Genomic DNA, 12844 nt, shown 5'->3' with positions numbered 1-12844 from the left:
TTTAGACAATATCAGGCAGAGTTGCTAGGAGACTACCAGAAGAATTTCATGCTTTCATGTAGAAAACAGCACCATGCCTAAAATGAAAGCCCTAAAAGAGGAAACATATTTGTAAATTAACAAGGTTCAAGCATCCAACTTGGACACAAGCAACCCCTGCAACAAAAGAGTATTTCTGCCAGTCTGTGACATGCAGTGGCCAAGGTCCTCCTATTTCAGCATTCCAAAACTATCTCAGTTCTAAAACTTTTATATTCACACAGTGAAACAAAACTAAGGGAAGGCATGACATGTAAAATGGTTACCCACATTAAAGTTAACTAGAAATCTTATTCAAGAATTTGTCTCCATTAAAGAGCTACTGGAATGTTTCTGGTACAAAGCAATTTTTCTTTTTTATTGGCACAACAAACACAAATATATTAGGCTTTCATGAAAATAAAAAACAGCCAATACCTACAGTCGGCTCGTTGCCTCAACCCTCACCAAGCTTGTTGATCTTTGTTCTTTTCTCATTTTGATTTTATAATTACCTTTAAACCTGGTTCCAGTAACTTCTGAGCTGATGCTCTCTCCCTCTCCTTTGATCCACAGGATTCTGAAACCACTGCTGAACCAGTGTTTATTATCCCACCGGCCTGTAACCTTGCCTTGACCTCTGTTCAGGAATCTGCTATTCCCCCAGGTAAAACCTTGGTGCCTCCTCAACCCTTCATGAAAATATTACATTGAGCACATGACTCTAAACTGTCTGGCTAGCCAGGTGTTCACAGAACTTTCTCCCTTCTCTCCTGTCTGTACTGGTGGCCCAACCTTCGTCAAGGCTTGTGCTATATGTGCTCAAACCAAGTCATTTACGTGTGCCACAGCAGGGCCGCATCTTCCTCTGCCCATTCCTAAGGAGACTTGGTGTCACATGTCCATGTATTTTATTGCGGATCTTCCAACCTCCAATGGCTGTATGGTCATTTGAGTGGTTTTGGATCGCTTTTCCAAAATGGCCAATTTTGTACCCCTTCCAGCTTTACCATCAGCAGCTGCATTGGTGCCAATCTTCATACGTGAAATTTTTAGGCTTCACAGTATGCCCATACTGGGGTGCAATTTACCTCTAGCTTTTGCAGATCCCTGGACATCCCTGCAGACTTCTCCCCAGTCTATCACCCACAGACTAATGGGTAGATGGGGAGAGGTAATCAGGCCCTGGAACAATATCTCCAAGCCCTTGTTTCTGCCCACCATGATGACTGGGTAGCACTGCTCTGGTCTTCTACTTCTGAGCATCTGAAACACGCAGCTCTCAGGCACAAGAAGTTTGCTGATTGGTGTCGCCGTAAGGCACCTCTTCTTCAACCTGGAGATAAAGCCTGGCTCTCCACAAGGATCATTTGTTGCAAAGTGCCTTTTCTGAAGTTTGCTCCACGGTTCATCAGACCTCATACCATTTCTGCCAAGGTTAACCCAGTTTGTTACAAGTTAGGTCTTCCTTCACATCTCAAGCAGCCCAATGCCTTCCATGTGTCTCTGCTTAATCCATTGGCCCTGAACCACTTTTCGGGTCCCTCTCTGCTGGCTACCCCAGCACCTATTCTTCTCAGGAATATGAAGTCCATCAAATTCTTTCTTGCAAAAGGCTAATGTACCTTATTTATTGGAAAGGTTTTGGTCCTGAGGAGAGATAGTGGGTTCCAGCTACAGATGTGTCTGCACCTCGTCTTGCCAAGAGGTTTCATCTTCATTTTCCCCTTAATCCGGACCCCAGTGGGTGGGTAGGCCTTGTAAAAGGGTAATGTCACACCTATCTCTTCCTTACTAAAGCAAAGATGCCTCTCTCCTGCGCATGCGGGCAGTTCTGTCTCTGGGTGTGCGTCTGTTTTCAAGCTTTATTCCATCACTAGCTCAATTCCATCCAATTTGCTGCCCAGTCAGAAAAGAGCCTCTTAACCATCCCTGGCTATTTAGCTAGCTCACACACTGCACTTAGTATTTGTGCAATGTGTCGCTACTGGTGCCTAGCCCCTAGTTTTGTTGAGCTAGTTCCTGTACATCTGTTGGCTATTTCAGAGTTTCCTCTGGCCAGCTCCTGTATTAACCCCTCGTTGTTCAGTGTTCTTGTCTGTCTATGAATATCCCTGAGTCACTTGTGCCTCCTGTTCCTTCCTGTGTTCCCTGTGTCACTGGTGTCTGTCTCCTACATCCCTGGTAATTGACCCCTGGAGTGTGACCTTACCTCTCTTGCTTGCTGCCTGCCTCGACCCTGGCCTTCCTCGACTCCTGCTTTGTGATTTGGTACCGTGTTTTGCCCACCTTGGTGTGCCCAAGGACCGTAACTTGGCAGTAACCAGCGGCGCAACATCCTCACCATCAGAGGCTCTGGAGACTTGGTTACTGCTTAGACTCGGCGCTTTTGCCCCTCTCAGGGCTCACCTCCGTGCAAGCTGTAGCACCCCCTGGTGGTCCTGTCTCTCTGTGCGTAACATCCTCCACTTATCCTACATTTTAATACACCTACATCTCCCCTTTCAGGAGAAATAGGGGTTCAAAGAACATAAGCGGACATTTCTATGTGACAGGGCACCATGGTATAGTAAAAGTGATAAAAATTTAGTGGGGGGGGGGAGTAGCCACAAGGTTCCCTCTCTTATCCTACATTTCCCTTCCTCTATTATTATAGAGAAATTGGAATTTGGGGTTTAAAGATGGTAAGTGGCCAGCTATGTGTTACAGGGTAGCACAGTATGAAAGGTATAGTTTTTCATATATTGTGATGGTGCCATAGTAATACCATTTTATGGGGAGTTAACCATAAGTGCAGTTACTTTTCCCTTTTTTTACAGAGAAAATAGGGTTCATAGAGAGTAAGGTGATAGCTATGTGTAACAGGGTAGCATGATATGATAGGTGTAACATTTTATTGTGGGGGGGATTTTTCTACTGGCTCTCAGATTACCATTGCCAACATTCCCCGTTCCAGAGAAATTTGGGTTCAGAGAAGGTAAGTGGCCAGCTATGTGTAACAGGCACCCACCAGCTGCTCAGTCCCTAGGTCCATGTGTTTATTGACAATAATTGATTCTCCATCAGAAAATGTTTCAGTGAATGTCATAGCAATGGAGCAATTAGAATTTAGGGATGAGCAAAGCTGACTAAAATTTCCTAAAATGTGGTCAGTTCTACAAAATGCATTATAATTTATAGGAAAGCTGAAATTAAAAAGGTTTAAATGTTTTTAATGACTACAATTTGCCTAAATGGTATCTGAATGTTATCTTATAAGTGTTATTTGGTGTAGTTTGTTGATTTTTTGGTATTATTGGTAGCATTTTCTTTTTTTCTTTTTCCTATATATTGTTATCTGATGTTTTCTAACAAAGAATAAAATAAATTGAAAAAAATAACAAGAACACAAATACATCTTTGGTATATTTTCATGCTTTTGTTTGTAGAAAAAAGTATAAAGCCCAAATTATACTTTGGGTATTCTTTTTTTATTTTGCCTAAAATCATCACACCTGATCATGTCCTTTTGTTTAATTAACTTACCAAAATGTAAACAAAAATTGCCTTCAATTATCATTTGACATCATTCTTTAGGACAGAACCTACACAGAACTATGCTAACCTAACCTAAATATTCTAGTCATTGTTTTTCTAATGTTGGGTCCATATAACCTATAACCTACCTATATATATGTCCTATACCCTGTGTGTGATCTACTTGAAGCTATCTTGGTTGCCCATCAGTGTGCATTTTACTATTATGCATGGTAATCAATTATCAACTGAAAATTCTTCTAAAAAATATTAAGTGGTGCATTACCACCTGATAGAATTACTGTAACATTGAATTACATCACCTGAACATAGGTTCTTGAGATATGTTGCTTGTTTGGGACTAGATAGTAAAATAAAATGTTTCTGAGGGGTTTGTAAGTATCATCACGTCACTAATTAAATGTGGAGATATATGATTATGTTTTATGAATAAAAAATATTATAACCCAATATTACTCTGTGTTAACTTGAATAAGTCTATTTAACCCCCTTTTCCCCTTAGCTAATATTTCCCTTAGCTATTATTGCACTGATTCATTATTTTCCTTAAACTTTGTTTCTATTTTTTTATTGTTTCTAGTTTTTTTTTTATTTTTTAAATAACATGGAAACATCCCATACATACATTGTTTGTTACATCTTTTGTCTATAAATTACATAGGGAAAAAAAACATTTTAGAGGGAGTTGGGCTTTGATCAGTTTCTGTAAGATAAACAAGTTGCAGGTTGTAGGAAATAATTGCCTTATTTGGGAAACTGTTTTCATGTAAAGTATATATTAATAATTATCCTGAACATAAAAGTGCAGAATTATCCAGTTTACAGAGAATCGGTTCATTATTCATCACATAATTTTTGGGATCTACATCCAAATATGCAATAGATTGTTAAGTTTTGAGTCATTGATGTTTTCTATTTGAGGGATGCAGGAAATCTTGTAACTAACAGATCCGAAATCATTCAAATGTGAGAAGGGTGTGTTTGATAACTGATCTTTTATTAAAAATATATAATTATAGTATTTTGTTTATTTAGTGACAATTTAAACAAGAATTGGATGTGAAAAATCAACATTTTTAATGAAGGGGTTAATATTTTGATTAATGTTTTCCTAGCATAATTCGGTATATTGAATGTTTTATTGTTTTTAATGTTTTATGATTTTTTGTAGAAGTGGCCCAAGGCTTGGTTTTCAATATACTTTATCAGTGTGAGATACTGGCCCTGATTTGTTAAAGTTCTCCAAGACTGGAGAGAATACACTTCCATCAGTGAAACTGGGTTTTCCAGCAAACCTGGAATGGATTTCCTAAAAGTCAAGCTATTTGTTAGCAGATGTTTTCAATCCCGGACCAGATCCATTCCAGGTTTGCTGTATCACCCAGCTTCTCTGTTGAAAATGTATTCTCTCCAGCCTTAGAGAACTTTAATAAATCAGGGCCACCGTGAGAAGACTGGATATTGATTTTTTAAAATTGTCAGCTAAATCTACTTTTTTAATAATACTTTATTAGTGGTAATCGCAAATATTGGTTTAAAGCACTTTTCCTTGATAAAGTCTCAGTAACTGTTTTTTAATGTTTTATTTGTTTACTTGATATATGAAGTCACACAGACTATTTACTGAACATCATACCTATTTGCTTAGCTCTTAACCTTTTTTCAATTTCCACAATTATTCAAGTTTTTTTCCTCTGCGAAAATGATATGAAAATGAAATACCACTGTGGACAGTTGATGTGCTCTATCCGCTGTCAATGGGATCAACTTAAAATTTCTGCAATTGCTTAACTCCACTACCACCATTAAAATGTCTAAAACCAATTTACCCTATATCCATTATCCATTTTGCTTTGTGAACCTCCTACTTTGCTACTTGAACTTATACTCCTAAATCAAAAACACAAAATAAACTACACAGCATAGTTTCATTAATGATTTATCAGTCCTGCATACATTTGTCACAGTTCCAACCAGTGTCAAAGGAAGTGATGACCATGATCCAACTGTGAAAAAAGGAAATAGTTTGATGCTCAAGTAAGTCTCTCTGTGATTTATGTTCTAAACTAAAATTTCCCACATATACTGTACCTCTTTGTTTTTCCTATATAATACATACTTATTGACATGAAATTAATTCACATGGTACTCAAGCACTCACATGGCATTGACTGCTTAAAATGAAGAAGATCTCAGATTATTTTAAGATTTTTGGTCCACCAATCCCTGCCCCTCTTTCTGCTCTCCTTCCTTTCCAAATCAGTTTACAATTGTGGTAATTAGTATTGGTTGAAAATCTCACTTTTCGATTCTACAACTATTCGATCGAATAGGAGGATATTGTTCGGGTGATTGAATGCTGAATTCCAACACCATTAAAGTCAATGGTGGGAAAATTTGGGTTATTTTTCGGGACTGTGAAGAACTGCAAGAGCAATAAGGGGAGCAGAAATGACAGCTGCGCTCCCCTGCTTGCTCTTGCAGCTTTTTACTAGTTGTATGTGTTCTTGGATAGAGTTTCTCTATTCAAAAACACAGGAGTCCTGTGTTCCTGGTGTTCCTGGATAGAGAAACTCTATCCAGGAACACATACTTCAGGGCGGCAACAGCAATCAGGGAAGTGGAGCTGTCGGCTGCATTCATTGAGAAGATCCCCGGCACTAGGGGCTAAATAGGGACAAGTCTCCCCATTCATTTACCGCTAGTGCTCTGTGTTTGGCTGGGGAAAGGAAAATCCTGATGATGCTGGAGCTGTCATCAGGGTTTACCTTCAGCCAATCACAGAGCACTAGAGGTGATGAATGGGGAGACATGTCCCCATTTAACCTCTAATGCCAGGGGATCCTAGTTACACAAATCACACACATTCAAGAAATTACTTTAACATTATTTATTTTTTTTAACACATTTTTTTACATATGAATTTGCGCCGTCGAATCCCATGTTTTTGGGGTTGGGTCTATCCGAATTCGAACAGCCATATTCGTGTCGAATATAAGCACAATCTGAATTCGAATGCCAACACTAGTGTTAATACAAGATAAAAATAATTAGGGCAGTGCTTCTACATCTACTAAGTTTAGTAGATTGTAGTCATTGCCCACTATCCCATTTTTACTGAGACCTAGGTTCTCCACTTACTTTCTGGTTGCAAAGTGGCTCTTCTTTTGTATTACTTTGCTTTTAACACCACTTTTATAGAGCCCACTAGGAGCACCTGGACTTTTATAATGCTGCAGATTTCCCCAAAAATAAGCAAGAGAAACCCAACTAAAACAACAACATGTAAAAACACTCTAAATAAATGAAAGACAATTTACCCAAAATATTGATATACATGATTCAAATGGAGCTCTATCCAAAACAGATACCTTTATTTTGGATGTCGCATGAGAAGGTTTGATCCTACACTAGGTTGTATTATATCCCTGGAACCTTTTGACTTTATTTAAGTGCTGTGTAGGCAGTGGATGGAGTAGAGATAAGTGGATAAAATGCTTATCGATTCTGATTTCCCTGGAAATGGCGCTTGTTTTATTACAGACTGGATGTACAAACATTTTCATATTTTACTATTTTTAGGATGTAGTTTTTTTTGTATAAAGGTTTTGTTTTCATGTAATGCTGTATACATATAATAGAGATAATATAGAAAAAAGTGAGGAAAGTGTTTTTTTTGGCTAAATATCCTGCATATATTTTCAGTTAAGTGGATATAAAACATATACAAATACAGATTTTAATCATATCATGGGTTGTGGATTGCTAAATAAATGCACATGATAAATAATGATATGTACATGTAAGAAAAGTTGGTTAGATATGACCTAGTTTAAACATTGAGGTTAAAATTTATGTAAGGTAAAGTTTAGATAGTGATGAAACAGATTAACAATAAGTAGGTGGGATATACAGTATTGTAATCGGTAGTTAAGGGTGTAATGGTATAATATTTTAAGAATTAGAATATAGTGTCTCATCCTACGGAAATATTACTTGGTTTGGTATGTGGATTATATTTTATAGAGACAATAAGAAGGAGTGATAAGTAAAAGTTACTTCAAGATATAGCTAGGGCTGTAATCCTCAAGGGAAATCCAACGATAGGGCTAGATAGTTGATCAGACTATATAGGAAAGAATAGGTATGTATGTATAAAAAGTAGTATATGCTAAATAGCATTGGGAAATTCCATCATTAAAGTTATTATAATATAATGCACTTTTCAATGTAAAAATTCAATGAAAATTTACTTGAGTAGATACATTTTAGTATTGTAGCTTTCTGTTTTGAAATCATAGAGGTCCTTGGTGTGAAATTGTAATAGGATAAGTACATGGATAGATAGAAATATACAAGTGTACATATTTGAGCTGTATTAAGAATTAAAACTACTTTTCTATAGAAGTACATAAAAAACTTCATAATATATAGCCGATTGGTCCTTCTAGATAGTGATGTTCATGTTTTGGTTCCATTAACTGATTCATTAGCAAAATGTCTAAATTAGTTTTTGGAAAATAACTTACATTACTTAAAACAATAAAACTTTAGGGCATTGACTTAGCACATTGGGATGGCATTGTACTCTGCTCTTTCTCCACATTCAATATTTGTGACTTGTTCTCTATAATTGTAAATCTTTTTAGTAATGCTGCTAATGATTATTCATCTTTAAATAATGAAGTCATAGAGTTTGTCGCATTGATAGATTTTCACACATAGAGGCCTTCTAATAACAATGCAAAGTGAAAGGTTGCTCGGTAACCTATAGAAACATTAATTACAAGCAAACTTTTTACATTTGACCTAAACTGCTTACTGTTGATTATTATTACTGTGTTAATAATAAATCCCAACAATATGTTAAAGGATAGTGGGTGCTAAAGTAGTAGGTTCAATGAATATGGAAGACCTTGTTGTTGAGTGTCACCTTACTTGTCATGCTTTTGATGTGTCATGGAGTGTCCCTGTTTAAAGTTGGGATGATTTACACGATCCAATGGTCAACCTGGACAGGCAAGGCATAAACAAACCAGGGAAAAGATCCCCAGAAGGCAGTTAGGTAAAAGGTAGTAATATAGGACCCACAGTCCTGTTTCATTTATTCCTTGACCTTCTGGTGACACAGTGTGACAAGCGAACATATCTTATGGCATAGAATAAAATGTTTGAATATGATGGGTCAACTCTGCTAAAGCAGGATTTGATCCAAAGAATAGGTTACAATCGCTATATCAACCTATGAAAGCCCCTCTTATTCAAAATCAAATGTTTAAGGAGCATAAAAAAAACATATATGGTACTTTTGTATCATGGGCTGTTTTAATCTTATGAATAAGTGAAAATAATTGTGGATGAAATATCCTTGTTGGTTTAAGACTTTCTTTCATGCATGTGGGAAAAACCCCATTCTGTTCTAAATTTGTAAATATCTGTTTCAACATGTCATTATAATTTTTGATTTATTTTACCTTTACAACTTAGATTTTTTTCTTCCTTTTTTATTTGAACAGGCGTGTAAATAAAATAGGAAAAGCATTAAGAATGCAGGAGTGGGGATCTAGGAGCAAGCAATGCTGTCACATGAGTAGAAAATTAATGCCTTTAATTGAGTGCCTGGCTGCTTGCCGCGTGCTCCCTATACTCTACAAAGAAGACAATGCCACAGTGTTGATTTACATCTCTCTCTTTATATGTACTGTTTGTATTCCAAAACACCTCGCACATTAACACAGTATAAGACATAGGCAGTGTGCTCCTATGATCTGCATCAAGATTAAAAGAAATTAAAGGTGAAGTGGGATGCTATCGCAGAAATAGGATCATTTTCTTCTGCTTGAATTGAGCAAAATGTTTATAGGTTAAGGTTTCTGAAGACATTCAGTTGACTGATGTCGGAATAGTCCGAGAGCAGGATACATGCAGCAGACTACTTCTGCTCAATAAGAAATTTGCAGGTTTGGAGGAGATGGTGACTGCTTACAGGTATCAGGTGTGATGGAAAGATTCCAGTAAACATTTATCTCTTTTTTTGTAGCAAGACATGTACCCAACACTATGTACTCCTTTTCCTTTGTGGCAAAGAGAGATATAAACACGGATTTGATTGAAATTGGGACCAAACAATTGATTAGAAATGGAAAATGGAAATTTTTAAAGTGGAAAACTCCTTTGTTTAATTTTTAAAAATGTGGGTTTTGGGGAAATTTAGGTAGGTGAATTAAAAATGTGTAATTTCACAATATGATAATTAATTGGTCCACTTTGTAAATTAAACCGCTGCAATATGCAATTAATTTTAATTCTTTTCTCACAAGAATATGACATTTAAAGGCTGATGACTGTGGATTAGGATAAACCTAAAATAAAGTATGTAAGCTTTTTAACATGTCGGAGTGTTGGATGTCTGTGTTCCCTGTACATGCTGTGATTCCTTCACTCAACTACTACTTTATTGCAGAGTTCAGCAAAATATTTTGTGATTGTAGAAAAGAAGCTATCATATAGTTATGTATGTACACACTGTATGTACATTTAGCTATACATCATACAATAATTAAATATTATTGTGAGTTAACATATGAGAACTAAGATGTTACATTTAAAATTACATTTTTAAAGGGTCTGTTTTTAAAGCAGTGATTCAAAATGCAAATGGAGGTGAATCAATTACTGCAATTTAACAGACATGCACTTGGAGGAGTAACCTGCAGGGAATATTTGCTGAATTTCAAAATCTCTGCTTTATAAATAGACCTTTAAGTGTATTAGTACATGTCTGATCAACCTACCCTTATGTGCTAATGGACTTTCTTGCAGTGATAGGCCAAGTGTCACTTTACGCAGTGTAAAACATGTATATAACAGTACTACAAAAAGAAAAGGGGTGAAACTCTGATATTACAGAAACTTTTTCGATTTTTATGATTCTAAGAGCCTGACATGTATTTGAAATTAGAGCAAAAAAATACCATTTAATAATTATATACATAATCTGTTTATCTTCTATGGTAATTTAAAATCTGTATAACCAACATTCTGATCCAAACATCCATACCATGCTGTATAACCATAGCTATTCACACCAGGTACAGTGCAGAACACACAGAATAAAAGAGAAGGTAAAGCACAGTGTGAAGGGGGTATTATTATCAATCATAAACATTATTTATATAACAGCAACATATTATGCAGCACTGCATTAAATAGGGGTTGTAAATGACAGGCAGATACAGACAGTGACACAGGAGGAGGAGAGGACCCTACCCAGAAGAGCTTACAATCTAAAGAAGAGTGGGTGTTGAACAAAAGTATAGAGGCAAAAATTGTGTATCACACAATGTGTAAGAGTCAGGGGTGGGTATTTCACAAAGTGCATGAGTTAGTACTGTGTAATGCACAGTATAGGGGTCAAGAGTATAAAAAAGAACAGGTACACACTGTACAGACAAGAATTACCCCCTCCTCTCAGTAGTAAAGGTATTTTGGCAGTACAGATCATCTCTAACAGCTCAAAATCCCTGGGATTTTGACAGATTCCTCTCCTAGGCCCACCCCTCAGCACAGAACCCAAAGTAGGTTTCCCCAATTAAAAAATACACATTCACAAGAAAAACAGTGGTACTTCGTACAAGAAAACATGGTGGCCAGGATGCACAACAAAATGGAAAATTTCCGAAAGATATGTGACCCGTGGGTGTATCATTACCTACCCAAGGGTTTTGATGTCTCACTCCTTAATATGTAAAGACAGATGTTCCTGGCCATTGTTGCTGGTCGGCGACTGTGTGATTTTCCCTTGGGCTCCAGTCTCTCCTTCCTTCATCACGCCTTCCCATGATGCCCCATCCCAACCCCCCCCCACTGATTCCACTTTTTTCTTTTTTTTACTGCCATGCCCACACGTAGATCAAGGCAGAGACAGGCCCTGCTCTTAGGTCAAGCATTTTTTCAAATGCTCTGCAAACTCCAACAAAATGGTTTATAGGAAACTCCAGGGTGCTGCTCCTAAATATCGTAACATGATTCTGGACTCGGGTTGTTTGAAGTCTAAACATGACATGTCTTATGTGATCCCCCTGTAATGTTGTGTATGTTCTGTGTATTTTATCGTTTTGTACTTTTGTATCGGTTGTTTGTTGGAAAAATTGTAAAAAAAATCCACAAGACAGATCCAGCATCCACTGTAAAGACCCACTCACCTTTCTTAAATTTACCAAATCCCAGATGTAGCAGAAGTTCAGATTTATGGTACATCCTCCCCTCAGCTATGTCATGTGACTGGAGAAGCAGAAATTCTGAAATGTCACTGACAGATGGGCAGAAGCAGAACTGATGTTTCATTAGGGGGATGCGGGTTGCTATTGTGTAATGATGGCTGCATTGTTCCCACACATTCCTGGTGGCAGACAATAGTCCTCTTGAGCAAAACCCTGTCTCAATTGTAACCTTTGTGACCCCTGTATGTGCCCAACTACCTTAATAAGCAGACCTAGTTTTTTAGGTCAGCGGTCACCATCTGGTGGTCCACAAGAAAACTGTGGTGGTCTGCGGCTCTGACAGGTGAAAGAGAAGGACCCCACTGGGAGGGCCCACCGGCCATGAACCATGTCCCCTGTATGGATCGCAGGGTCAGGGAAGTTGGCGGTTTGAGTCTCTGGTTCTGGCATCAAGACGTCATTATGGGAGAAGTTCCTCCCCTTTGAGTGACACCTGGCTCCCCGGTCTGAAGCCGCTAAATTTAGTTGTCCATGGGTCTAAAAAGGTTGGCGACCACTGATTTAAGTCCAAGGTCTGCTTTAAAGAAGTGCTGTCATAAAAAAAGAATCTTCTCCTACCAGGCACACCAAGACATCCAGCTGCTGCCTGTAAAGTCTTCAGCGTTATGCAAGTAACAGAGTAAAGGCTGAGGTTTCTCTTCCTCTGCTGAGCATCTGAACTCTCTGCTGTCATGGAAAATGTGCAGGCACTTTGCAGTAGAGGCTCCCACTTTAGATTTTTTTGGGGACACATTATGTAAGCACAATGGCTAGTAGCAAAACAAACATTACCAAGCATGGGCTATTACAACTGAGAACGAGGTCAATATTTATTTTATCTGCTCCTCATTGTAAAAGTCCTGTTCATTATGCTATGAATAAACATTAGGATGGGAAGTTTTTTTTTGGGCTCTCTTCCTTCTGTAAGCTGCCAAAACATCTCACAATCTAAAAACAAGTTGGCATGATATCACTGTGCAGTGTATTAGAACCTGGTTGGCTCACATTGTATACCATTTTACTGGGAC

Source organism: Pyxicephalus adspersus, chromosome 1 (assembly GCF_032062135.1).
Source record: "Pyxicephalus adspersus chromosome 1, UCB_Pads_2.0, whole genome shotgun sequence".
NCBI lineage: Eukaryota > Metazoa > Chordata > Amphibia > Anura > Pyxicephalidae > Pyxicephalus > Pyxicephalus adspersus.
This window is presented reverse-complemented; position numbering follows the sequence as displayed.